Source organism: Molothrus aeneus, chromosome 3, assembly GCF_037042795.1.
Source record: "Molothrus aeneus isolate 106 chromosome 3, BPBGC_Maene_1.0, whole genome shotgun sequence".
Classification (NCBI taxonomy): Eukaryota; Metazoa; Chordata; class Aves; order Passeriformes; family Icteridae; genus Molothrus; species Molothrus aeneus.
The window spans coordinates 99,539,358-99,552,781 of record NC_089648.1 but is presented as its reverse complement, the minus strand read 5'-3'; the positions used below and the strand labels follow the sequence as shown (position 1 = coordinate 99,552,781).

Sequence of the window (13,424 nt, the reverse complement as noted above, 5' to 3'; positions counted from 1 at the left end):
TGTGCAGCCAGGCAGTGATCAGGAAATGCTCTGGCTGACACAGCAGAGAAGAAAAGAACACATTTACCAGCTTCAAAATATTCTTCAGCTGGCAAAAGAGCACTGGAAATGCTCTTCCTCTTCAAGAAAAACATGACTTAGGAGCTGCCAGCAGCAATGACACAGCCCCTCCTGCACCTTCACAGCTGATGTCTTGGGAGAGCACTGGGAGATGGGGTGAGGTAGGTGAACCAGTGCCACCCAGCTCAGCACTGAATCATGGAGACAACATGACTACACGAGATGTTTGGATATTGGCACAATGTTCCTCAGTTTTGCTGGGCTTCTGGCATGGGAGCAAGAGTCTGGCAGGCAGCGTGTCAATTAAAAGCTTAACAAGGCTCAAGCTCAAAGCCAGTGGATGAAATCTTAGGGATGAAGAGGCCAGGGTGGGAGAAAGGTGTATTCAGACAAGCATGGCTGGAAATGCTGAGTATGTCCACTACAACCCCAGAGAGGTGTGTGCCCCTGTTATGGTGCACACCATTATCATCAAGAGATGACGATTTTTCCATTTGCCTCCCACCACAGGGTACTGCAACAGCAAGAGGAAGCACAAATATCCAGGGATTTGGCACACCCTGGAAAATGGGCAAGTGAGAGAAACTGAACACAGCAGGGAAGCAGACATGGAGGTCACATTTTTTTTGCATAGAATCACCCCACCAGTCAGCACAGCTAGGACAGTAATTCTCATTTCCTAGAGCCATGCACTCATCTCCCAGCGCTGCTGTTGAGAAACTGGCTGTAACTCCCAAGAAAAAAAACATTATTGATGAGCTAAATTAGCTGCATCTGATTCACACAGGGAACCTCTTTAGGAAAGATTCCTAACTTGTAGAGTCTGCCAGAGGGCTCTCTCTGACCTTAGCAGACTTTGCAAGAGACCTGAAGAACTGGGGAGCAACTTTAAATCATCTCTGAGGAGATCCTAATAAGGAGAGAAAAGTTCAGGGACTTTACCCTATCCTACCCAGAGTTTAGGGCAAAGATAGCAAAGATTCTAATGCAGTGCACAAAGCCTCCATGCTGCACATCTCCTGTGGTGCTCAGTGTTTTGGGTCACACAGCAGCAGCTGAAGGTGATAAAGCTTTTCCTCTTGAGACCATGGGCTCAATTCTGCTTTGGTAGCCAGGTCAAGTCAGCCACCAAAACTGCTGTTTCCTGGCTGTGCAGGGTCCTACATGACACCCACAGAAGGTCTCTACTCCTATTCTAGTGCAAAGATGTTCATAAATGACCAAATTATTCCAACACATATCAAAGGATACATTTGTCAGTAGTCTCAGCAAATTGACTGGACTGCCATGTAAAGGCACAGAAACTGGGGCAATGAACAGAGATTTCAATACTGTCAGTACTGTACTCCAGACAATTAAAATACTCTCTTCCCCACAAAATAAGCTGGTTTATCAAAATTATACTAATATTTATCTCCTATATTGACAAACATAATGAAGTATGGAAGATCACTCTAGAGGATCCCTGTCTTCTTCCCTTCTTTCATTTCCTTCATTGCTTTCTTGTCTAGATAAAACACTGGGGTTTTTGCCACTCCCTTCTAGATAACTTACTCCAGCTCTCTGCTCATTCATCCCCTGACACAGCTCTTTTGAGGCTTGGTACTCAAAACCACACAGAATATTTGCAGAGGGCTCTTGATGTAAACAGCCCTAAAGGCAACCTGGTTGCAAGGAGAGAAACACTGAGCAGAGTATGTGTGCTGAAAGAGGAGATGCCTGCTGGACTGTGAGCCTGGGAGCCAGCAGCATCCTTGAGAAGAGCAGTCAGCATCTTTGAAGGGCAGCTGGGTTTTCAGAAATCACAGCCATCCTGAGATACCATCAAGGAGTAGAAAACCAAGGAACTTATCATCTGAAAAGGTGAAAGAAGTGGGAAAGGTGGAAAAAGGGGCAAACATCCTGAGCAAATAAGGTTAAACAACTGCCATTGGCTGTTCTAACTGCAAGAACAGGAAACAGTGGTCTGAGATGTGAGAAATCATCATCTTCTTGTTTCTCCCAGCTGAAAAACAAATTAACAGCACCTCTTGGCTGCTGAGGTGAGTGTGTTGTACACCTTCTAATGTCTCTGTGCCATAGAAAGGACTTTTTACCCAAATTGGAGCCTTATCCTCTGGTTATTTCCTGCACTGCTTGTGGTTTTCCTGCAGAGGTTGAGCTCCCCACACAAACTTTCCACAAGATCTTCTAGACAAACTCTTTGACCCTCATCAGGGATGTCTGGCTGACTACTAGCTTCGTGACAAGGCTCATCATTGATGTGAGACTCTGCCTCTTGCTTTACTGGTCTTCCCCTGGGACCACTTCTGTACTAGCTGAAATCCCCCATGGTCAAAATCTTCTTATTCCTGTAGGCCAGTTAACCCTTCAGTTCATGATGACCACACAGTTAATAATTCCCTCTGATCTCCTCTACAGATCAACTTCTGCATCTCAGAGCCCTGGAACTGGGCTTTGCCTTTCCTTGCAACTGCATCAGACAGATCAAATTCACTTCCCAGCACACTCCAAATTCTCAGACTTATTTCTGCAGCTTAAACAGTAATTCTCTGCCTTGCAGGAATCAGAGATCCATTCTTACAGTGTAGTGCTTGGCACTCAACTCTGAGCAGAGTTTAATCCTCTTGATTTTGGACCGAGTGGAGCTAAATCCCCATGGATTTCCTCTCCTTTTGAAGTTCCTGCCTTTCCTCCCTATTCCACCCTCCCACACTGCTTAGAGGTTCTTTCTGTCCCACCACCCCGTTTGTAAATTGAGGGTTAAATGCTGTTTCTATTTTTCTTAAGCTGGGGTCACCAAGAAGAACACAATGGACAAGCCCAATGGTCCTGTTTTAGCACTGACTTCTCTGTAGTTACACAAGCAGGAGGGGCAGAATCAGTAATAACTCGCAGAACCAAAACCCACAAACACTTCAGGCAGCAACAGAGAATGTATCTACCTGGAAACCCTTTCATATTGTATTAAAGGATTGTTACATCCATGTTTTACAACATGCTGCAGTCCCCTCAGGAATAAAACAATTACTTTAGCAGCATCCCACAATACAAAGTACCTAAATAAGCCAAATCTTTGAGAAAAACAAGTCTGGGGGATAAAAATAACTTTAAAAATAAAACTAAAAAAAAATAAAGTTTTTTGCACACATTCTATGGGCTGTATGCATCACACCAGATGACATTTTTTGTTGCTTGACTGTATTGTGCTATTAACTTGAAGATATCTTCATGCTGATGGCATGGTGATCGTGCTTTCATGTTGGCTTGCAAGGGTGACAGTAGAGAGCTGTGCAGGGATTATCTCAATGGAAAAATCTCTGGTGAGACCAGAAGGTGCACTGGTGATAGCATGATAATGAGGGATGCTGTCTGAGGGAAAAGACTCTCCTTGGACACTGACAGTTAACAGCTCTCAAATAACTCACCTCTTCAGTCAGAGGTGTCCATTATGGAAGCTGAGGACAGTGGGACCAAAGAGCTGGAGTAACCATGTGGAGCAAGCACTCTAACTCACCATGGGAAAACACTCAGATTGGAAACGAGATGCAAAAATGAACCAGTGCAGAAAGTATCAGCAAATCTGAGTAATGACTTATCTTCTGCATGGACTGCAGAAATCACATCACACTCTCAGGTCTGATTTTCTAAGCCCTAGTCAGTGATCCCACAAGAGCAGCTAGTCCTCCAGCACTGAGAGTGCCGTGTTTTCCAGAAACAATGGAACCTTTTAGTGCATGGAAAGCCCCTCCTTGTGCAGAGGATGGGGCTTCCTAGGGGGACAGTCTGTGACTTTATCTTGAAGAATTCAAGCTAGCTAAGCTCCCTCCTGCTCAGGGAAATCCCATTTCAACGTTTGACACTCCTCAAGCCTCTGGTCCTCAAAAATGGAGCTCAACAGAGGCGTACAAAGACAGCAGAGGAAGCAAGGAACTACACACCCCAAAGAACACAGCAGTGCAATGTAAATACCATAACCCAGTGCCACAGGTTCAGTCAGAGCCCTTCACAATCCCTAGTTACCCAGGAACTGGAATGCATTTCTAAAATGCAAAATGCATGGCATTATTTTTATACATTTTAGACAAAAATTCAGAAAGGTCACATTTGTTTTTTACTCACTCTTAAGGATCTAGGATTCAGTTTTTTCTGATGAAAATTTATAGCTGTGTCTTGCAAGGCAACCTCTGGAGAAGGACTATGGGGATGCCAGCTTCAGTCTTTCCAGTGTTGGCAACAACAGCAAGTCTCTGTACACTGCTCCTGGGTGAGGAGAAACACATCATAAATGGAGAATCACAGCAGAGTGAGAACACAGAAATTTAATACCAGTGTTTTCTGCAGCACTCAGCTGCCAGCATACACCTGGGCAAACCCAGGCTTTTCCTCCTGAGGTTTATACACCCACTTCCCATCATAAACAAGTTCCAACCACAGCTCTCCAGTTTGGTTCCCACTAACTGACCTCTGAAAATAAAACTGTGCAGCTCTCACTGCTTTGTAAGGATGAGGAAAATGCAACAGAGACTTTAATTTCTTCCCAGAAATCACGTGACAAATCAATAAAATCAGGAAAGGGACAAGTTCACAACAGTGTTCATGAATGATGGAAGTCACTTGGCCCGCATGAACTTTTGAGAGCTGAAAACTGCTAAGGATAAATAATCTCTCATGATCTCTGAAGCAGAAATCATTGCTGAAATGCCAGTTCAGTGACATCAATTAGAAAATGCTGTTGGAAGACCTTACCATCCCTCTTTCCTACTAATTAAAATTACCACATAATTTAGCTGCTTTTGCTATCCTTTTTCCTAATACATTACGATCAGCAGATATGTTGCAGTACAAAAGCATAAAGGCATTGGAAAACTAAGCACAGTTATGTCTGTGACTTGACCTTTTGGTACTGTTTTGCTGACTATGTTGTCAATGACAATGTCACTGTCTTGTGAACACACCTTGCTGTTTCATTTTAATTGGAAATACCAATTGAAATATAAAGAACCAAATAAATAAACTGTATTTAAACTACAGGTAGACTATCAACAGTCACATTCAAGATGATGTGCAAAAAGACAGTCTAAAGTGAGAATCAAGAAATGGAACTTGGACAGACATCTCCAGAGCTCATCCCTTCTTACAGCTTGGATGAATTTATATGCTACTTCAGTTTAGGAATAAATGGTGTACTCTGAAAACAGGTTCCTAAAATGTCTCAGAGGTGGTACAAGTTCCACAGGTTATGTGCTCTTATAATTTCATGTACAAACTGGAAAAATAGAAGGTTCCTTTAAAAAAAAAAACAAACAAAAACACAAACCAAAAACAAACCACAAACAAACCAGAAACATTCATGCAAAAACATAATTAAGTCTAATTCAAGATAATTTGATTAGTTGTGTCATTCTGTTCATCTCAGCAGGTTCATTGGGTCATTGGGAACACAGCTAGTGTGATTTCACTTGGGTATCTTATCTCTTATCTATACTCTTTGAAAACTGCAGGCTAACAGAAGTAACTCCACAGCAATACAAAGTCTATCTGGCAAATAGTATCTACAGTATGAAATTAACATAACATGCTGCTAATTTACATATTACTTGTTTAAGACTACTAACAATCTGAAACTCGGTTCAAAGAAAAGGGTCCAGAAGGTGAAATAGATGCCTGTTCTGTACTCGTGAGGAAAATCAAGCAGCAGCAATTGGACAGAGTGGCAGACAGAGTAGGAAGGATCCAGCAGCAATGCCATAAGCAGTTTAAGAGCCCAGGCATGCTACCCAACATCTTGTCTGAGATCAGAGAACAAAAGCATGGGCAGGATTTCAAGAACATCAGGAACAGCAGAAAGATGGCAGCTGATGTGAGGCTGAGGAGGAAGCACACATTGTCACCTTTGAGGAGGGAGAGGTCAGGAAAGGCACTGCCCAGAATGAAATGTGCAAAGCTGGACTGGAAAAGTCACTGTACCACCAACAACTACTGACAGCACATTGACAAATAAGGGGAGAAGAGAACTGCAGAAGGTGTCTAGAAGAGTAAATGTAACTGGTAATGGTCTGGTCTTTTTTCATGATGGAAGAGGTTCAGATGCTGCTTGCAAAACCAGAGGAATGAGACATGAGGGTGGATACTAAGAGAAGAGCTGAAAAAGCATTTAAATGGTCTGAGATTGTACATGATCATCAGGGCAAGTGGAAGGGTTAGCAAAGGAGGGCAGGCAAAGAACTTCTGCCTTTGCTGAAGAATGACAGGCTTCTAAGAAAGGAGAAGAGAGTACAAACAATGAAAAAGCTTCTTTTGCCAGTATTCTCTTCAAAACAATTGCTGAGAGAGAACTGGAGGGAGAAAAAAGGGAATCTCCCAGGGACAAGTCCATGCTCTCAAAAACCTCACTGTGGCTATAGAGTAAATATTTATAATAAATTACTACTTCTTTATAAACTGTTGTATTTGCTTAGTGCATATGATTTAAGAAATACACAGGTATTTCCCAAAATACACTCCAGTCCATTACGGAGGAGGTATTTCAAATTTTGTTTTGGTGGGAATAGAAAATTTATATACTCCTCTATTTTCATCAGTCATGCAAGTCTTTGTTAATAAAGATTATTAACACTTTTTTTCGCCTCCCTGCAATTTCTGATGTATGCACAAATGACTTAAAAAATCAACACTGTAACTGTGATATATAAGGGAGCCAATTTAATCACTGGAGATCAACAGCAAAACTTTAATTATCACAGTAAGATGAGAATTCAAGTTTAAGAAAGCGTGACTCTAAAACACTAATAAAGCTGTCCTCATCTTTGAACTGCTGCTATGAGTGTTAAGCATTTCACTTTAGATTAAATATTGCATTCATTGGATGTGCCGTGCTCCTTTTTATGCTGTATGAAAAACACACAAAGCTGTACAAACCTGGTTTTAGCCAAACCCATTATTTTTCATGCATATTAAGTATATTTTAGCAGCATAAATATTAGTTATTATTTTGTACAAGAGTGGTTGTTCCTCTCTAGAACCATCAATGAAATATGTTCATATACATCAGTTAAATGTTTGTATACTTACATTCAATTAATGAAATGCAAAGCACCTATTTCACTACCTTTGAAATACAAATATGGTGAGCTCCACCATTCACCTGGTGTACCTGGTATTTTAAGTGATGTTGGAAAATACAATGAGCTATAAAGCCAAGAGTGGCAAGGCTAGACAATGTTGATACTGATGCTGTAGAGTATTATTTAGGTCTTAATCTTCTAAATCCCAGGGAGACAGATTTGTATTAACAGTTTGTCAACAGGATAGCATCTTCAAATATCAGCTGTTCACTGAAAGATGATCTTTTTCCTCAATACTGAGACTGAATAAGGTGGGGTACATATTTTTCAAAATTAATCCATCATCACCATCATCGATCAAACCCTATGTTGGTAAAGCCCATCTAGAGTCCTCTTGAAACAAATTTGTTTTATTTCCTAATGGTGACAAATCTTCGGTCTGCCAAGCTAGAGAAACAGAAGAAGAGAAAAATTCCTGAAAAAAAGCCAGTCTTAGTGAGGAATGAGCTGCAATTAAAGCCTTCCACACATTAACCATAAAAAACAGATACAAAATTATAGCAGACGCAGCAGCAATTTTTTAAAACTGAATATTGGATTGATTGTACAAACCTGTCCTAGTGAAGGGAGGCAAAAGAGAGCTGGCACTGTGCTTTATAATATATTTGAGGAACAGCACTCACAAAGGGTAGTGTGCAGCCATTCACAGATGGTGCTCATATTTGGTTATTAACCAAGTCTCTCTGAGCTCTGGATGAAAGCAGAAACAATGTTGTGTTTTCTTTGAGACCTTTCTGCAAGTCCAGTCCAGTGGGGACATGTCTGTCTGTGGCTGCACACCCTGCAGAGCTGCACTGTGCTGCCTCCCTGAAGCTTGGGCCAAGAAAAGATGATTTGTCTGTGAAATTATTTGATGATTTGTCTGAGTAGAAAAAATGGTGAACTCAGCTGGGCTGGGTTTAGCCCAGTGTATTGGATGGTGAGTGTCTGAAGAGTGTTTTATAATGTGCATTATCAGGGCATGACTGGACCTCGCTATTAGTGCAAAACAAGCTGGCCTGGGTGATGCTGCAGCAGAGAGCACAGAACCAACCCCTCTCACACCAGGGCATGGCAGAGTCTGTGCCAAGAGCCACTGCCACAGCTCATACCTGCTTTCATGGGCCACATCCAGAGGGGGAGATAGTAATTGGGCCTCTTTGTTCATTCAGTTCTAATCTCTCTGTTGAGACTGACAACGGGGGAGACCATTAGTGTCAGCTCTGCTGGGACTTTCTGTTATTAAGGCTACTTAAGCTTTTCCAAGTAAATTGCATGTGTCAAACTAACAGCACACAGCGGTGGGCAAAAAAGCCATTACACAATTGCTCTCCCTTTCTATTGATCCACCCAGGTGCAAGGGGGAAGGGAAAGACAAAACCCTGGAGCCAATTCCCTACAATTCCCTGCTCCTCCCACTCATTATTTTACACTATTTACAGGCAATACATTAGTCATTCCCTCCATTTCTTTCTCTTAACAGGAACCCACAAGTCTCACAAATCTTTGCAATAGTCACCATTCTGGATACACTTTGCTGGATAACTTAAATATTGAAAAAGTTTTGATTTACATTGGTTACATTCCCTTCTACCATGGATGGAGAAAGGCAAACAACTGTAATGCAGGCACAGGAGTGCCCCAGCTGCTTTCTGGCCCCTTCCTCTGACCACAAAGGGACATCACCTCTAATTTTCACACACCTCTGCTTAGATTGCACAAACCCCATGTACAACAACAGCCTGGCCATCCTTTAGAGAAAATATTTTGCTATGTCAAGGCCTCCATCTTCTTAAAGAAAGAGCTAAAAATTGTTTCTAGACTGTCTTCTGAACTGTTATTACAGCCCTTAGCTCCCATCCGAGGCTACAGGATTCCCAGCACCTTTTAATCACCATTCATTTTGCTGTCATTAAAGCAGCAAAGCTATTTCTGGTGCCACCTTCACCATATCTAACCTTACACACGCAAAACCTTAAGTAGAATACAAGTATGATCCTTGACCCTATTATATCACAGGAAATTCGCTGTTAACTTTGATTATTTCACTCCAACTTCTGATACCCAGAGAGCTACAAGGCTTGTTATTTTTTATATTTACAAACAGCTTTAAATCTCTAGGCTATTTTTTTGGATCTTGGAATATGTAGTCCATGGATCTCGATCTATAACACACCATGCTGAAGAATTCTTTCTGCTAGGAGTAATGTTTGTTATTAAAATCCATGTAGACTCTTTGAGGCAAACAGGGATTTCCACCCTGCACTACAACTCCAAAATATGAATCATAAAAGGAGCAGTTCTTAATTCAAGTATAGGTTCAACTGAACTATAGCATTTCTCCATTATATCTTACTTCCCTTTCTTTTGCTAGTTTCTTTACTGCTTTTCAGAAGAAAATCAAATGAGGAAGGGAAGAAAGAGTAGAGGGGAAGTTTAAGCAGATAGAACTTACTCCATTTAAAGTTAGGGATGCCAAAGGAAGGACAATTCAGCTACCTGCAAAGACACTGCAGGGCACACACTTTAAAACCAGATACCGTGACAGGCTGCAAGGCACAGGCACCAGGGAATTGTTATGGTTCATGCAGGAAAACAAACCTTTATATTTATGAACTTACAGGCTGTTTATTTGTTCTCTGTTCAGAAATTTCATGATGAGCACAAGTAGCTGTGTCACTGATTCATTAAGTACCCTGACATTTTAGCTGGGTGTTTCAAAGAGATTTATGCCCCTCCATCCAAAGGGGGCAAAAAGAGAGGCAAAGATGAACAAAGGGCTCTGGAGCACTGTGACCGTGGGAATGAGGTGCCCTCCACATGAAAACAGAAGAGCTCTTTAACAGAATGGACAGCCTATGAAATGTCACTTACTCAGCTTTCTCTAAAGATGGGGAGTTTTAGGATCACCATATGTAGGAATTAATTCAAACAAATGAACAGGCTGTTAGATTTTTCCTCTAGAAGAATCTGCTGGCCACACTGTCCCACCTCACCACCACCCTTCAGCAAGGACAAGGAACTGGGGATACATATCCACAGGTAGCCCAGACCAATTCTCTTCAATGACTGCAGAGCATCCTTATGAGAAAGAAACAGAAGGCAGTCCACACTAGGCACTTAATTTGGAGATTCATAACTTCCCTTTGGATGAAAATGTCTCTTTCCATTCCCTAAAAGAGAGTCTCAGACAGACAGGCTGGTTTAAGAGTCAAATGTCCAAATTTGAATAGCCTGCTGTTTCAACTTACACCTGAAAGACTTGGCAAAATGACCTGTTCACTTTCTCACATTCATTCCAAATCATCATGTTTAAAATATATTAGAAAATACAGGAACTACTTTTCCTCATCTAATTTAAACTAAAAAGCATACTTTTCGTGTATGTTTGTGAGGGCACTGGATTAGTCCCATTTCAGTTTTGGATATTGAAATCCCAAATATGGGATTCACTGTACTGCCACTCCTGACCATTTCCAGCCTTTCCATAGGAATCCAACTCTGAGCAGATGCACAGACACATCTGGACAGGCAAGGCAGGTCTGTCAGAAGGCACACCCTCTGTGCTGGTGACTGCATACCTGCTCAGCACTGCCTGCTTCCCATCTGTGGCACAAATAAAAAGGGCAAAAGGTTCAAAATCAGCTAACACAACTGGATAGCTACAACCTGGATATCTGAAAAAAAATACCCTAAAAATATCCCAAATACTTTTATTTGTGCTCTTAAGAGTAAGCTCCAATAGAAACAGCAGAAGGAAAGAAAAGAAAAAAAAAAAAAGGAAATCAAGAGTTGAAAAGAAAATGTTTAAAAGAAAATAACATATGCAATTTAAAGTATTTTTGTGGGGTTTTGTGAGTTTTTATATACAGCAATTATTTTCAAGATCTTATTAATGATGCATACTCTGAATATATATTTCTATAATACAGTCAACAGCCATTATTTTTGTTAAGTCATTTGTGCACATAAAAGAAAACCAGGAAACACATACCATCATTTGATGTGAAAGTCTTCAACCACAACATTTGTCAAAGGTTTTATTCTAAAACTCTTAGTAAATGTTTAAAGAAGCTTAACAGAGATACTGTCTGATTCCTGTTCCCTCATCTGCACAGGAGGGCAATTTCCCTTTCACACACAGACAAGGATGAAGCTTCTGTTGACTTAGGTGGTGTAATAGAAAAAAACAGATAAATGTTTTTGCAGAATGAAAGAGAAGGAAAAAAAACAAACAAGTATCTCTGCAGTTTTGTCAGACTTTTTGACTTCTGATAGCAATCAAAACAAGTGCAATGATTTTAGATGTCCACCAAAGCAGCACAAACTCCATGGAATGAAGAAGCCAGGTACTGAGATATACTCTAATTCTCTCTCATCTACTCAGGATTGCTGTATGGCATGTAGTAATGAAGAAATGTGATTCTTTATTCAGCAGTAACATAAAACAATGCATATGATAAAAAACAATAAATAAAATTTCCTTGACAAAGGAGAACCACACAGAATTTCTGAAAGTGACTCTATAAACAAAAACTAGTGATTCAACAGCACAGCAATTTAATTGTCCATATATTTTTCACAAATTAAGGTAAAAACCATTTGATTGGTCATCTTGTTTGTATCAAAAACAAGAAGTAAAGTACTGCCTGAAAGTATTACATAAGAGTATCCCAAGTCTGGGCTCTCATCTCACCAAGAGGGAGAAGTGCAGCAGCCAACAGCTACCCAGGCTGCCACCAGCTGCAGTCCATGGCAGAGGAACTGGATGTGACCAAAGCAAAGCAGCACACTTGCAAACCCACCCCAGCCACAGAGCAAATAATTCTGAACATCAAATCCCTACCAGCAGCTAAATGGGCACATGGCTGGGCTGATGTTTTGCCATTTCAACCCAGGAATAAAACCTCCTACAACTGCAACAGAAAAAAAACAACATTTCACTCAGCTTCACCCTTTCTGAAAATGACCCAACATGCCCTGAGATTTTGTCCAAAAAGATTCCTTAAGAGCTTTTTTTGAGCAGCAGATTTAACTGGCATGTAAGTGAGGCATTGGGAGGAATTGATTGAATTTTAAGAACTAATTTTAAATGTAATATTAAGAATGTGAAAGCTTAGCATGCCTGGTAATAAAGACACAATCACTTGCAACAAAATATAAAAGTAAAAATTGATAGTTCTACTTTGTAACCAAAAAGTACTATATTTTCACATATGTCTATTCAGGACAAAGAAAAGTATTAGAAAACAGTGAATTGTTTGGTGTATTTTCTATACAATACAACTGCTACTTCTCAATATTGTGCAGAGCTGTTTTTAGAAGGAATGATACTTCCATTAAAATGATGAAAAATAGTGGGTTTAAAATAGTTTTAGTAATTATTCTGAACCACTTTAAATACTGGTTACAATAAAAAAAACCCCACATATAATATTTTTCTTTCCGATAATTCACTGGTTGTTTTGGGGTTTGGTGCATTTAGAAGATTTTGGGTTTTTTTATTTTTAACTCTAAGTACCCACTGCAAGTCAAAGTATACTTTGAAGAAGTCCAGTACCAGCTCCACTTTGCTACACAATCTTAAAAACAACATGATTAGCTAATAAGGTTTGGAAATCTTTTACATAGGGCATATCAAATAACTTTTGATACAGTCAACAAATAAAATTCGTATTAATGGAGCACACGTATACTCGAAACATCTGATATGAAACAGTTAAAAAAACCCCATTCATTAAAGGGTATTTCCAAATCAATTCAAAGACCTTCAAAAGGATAAAGATCAAAAGAGGAGTAGAAAGCATTTCTCAAATGAAGCTGCACATTGCACAGCAAACACCTGCACCATCGTCACAGGCACCTGCAAGCTCCAAAGCCAAAGTCCAATCAAGACAGAAGAAAGCAAAGATCACAGTACCAGTGTCATGCCTGCTACTAATCACCTACTAGAGAGCAAAACAGTCAGGCAAAACCACCTTCTCAAGAGGAGAAAAAAAACAGGAGGAAAAAATAAATACATACATATACCTCTGTATCTATCACTGCATGATAGATCTCTCATTAGACACTTTCATCCAAGTACACAAGACACTCTAATTGCTACCTGGCAAGGCTTATGAGTGAATTAGAGAGACTTCACTTCCTTGCCTTCCCTCAGAGCTGACAGTTCATCAGGGACACCTCAGTGGAGAACGGGCTCCCCTAACGCTGTGAGGTCCTGAGAGCAGAGGCTCCTGTTCCTGAAGGTCTCTTCTT

General features: G+C 40.5%; 1 protein-coding gene across 3 annotated transcripts in view; it reads right to left on the bottom strand.

The window, feature by feature from the left end:
- ANKRD6 (ankyrin repeat domain 6) overlaps positions 1 to 13,424 on the bottom strand; it is an 86,893-nt gene that overhangs the window by 40,594 nt on the left and 32,875 nt on the right. For all 3 annotated transcript variants that reach the window (XM_066547474.1, XM_066547477.1, XM_066547475.1), the window contains exon 3: positions 4,183 to 4,323. The gene's annotated coding sequence lies outside the window, so the exon portion shown is untranslated. The remainder of the gene's footprint in view (positions 1 to 4,182; positions 4,324 to 13,424) is intronic.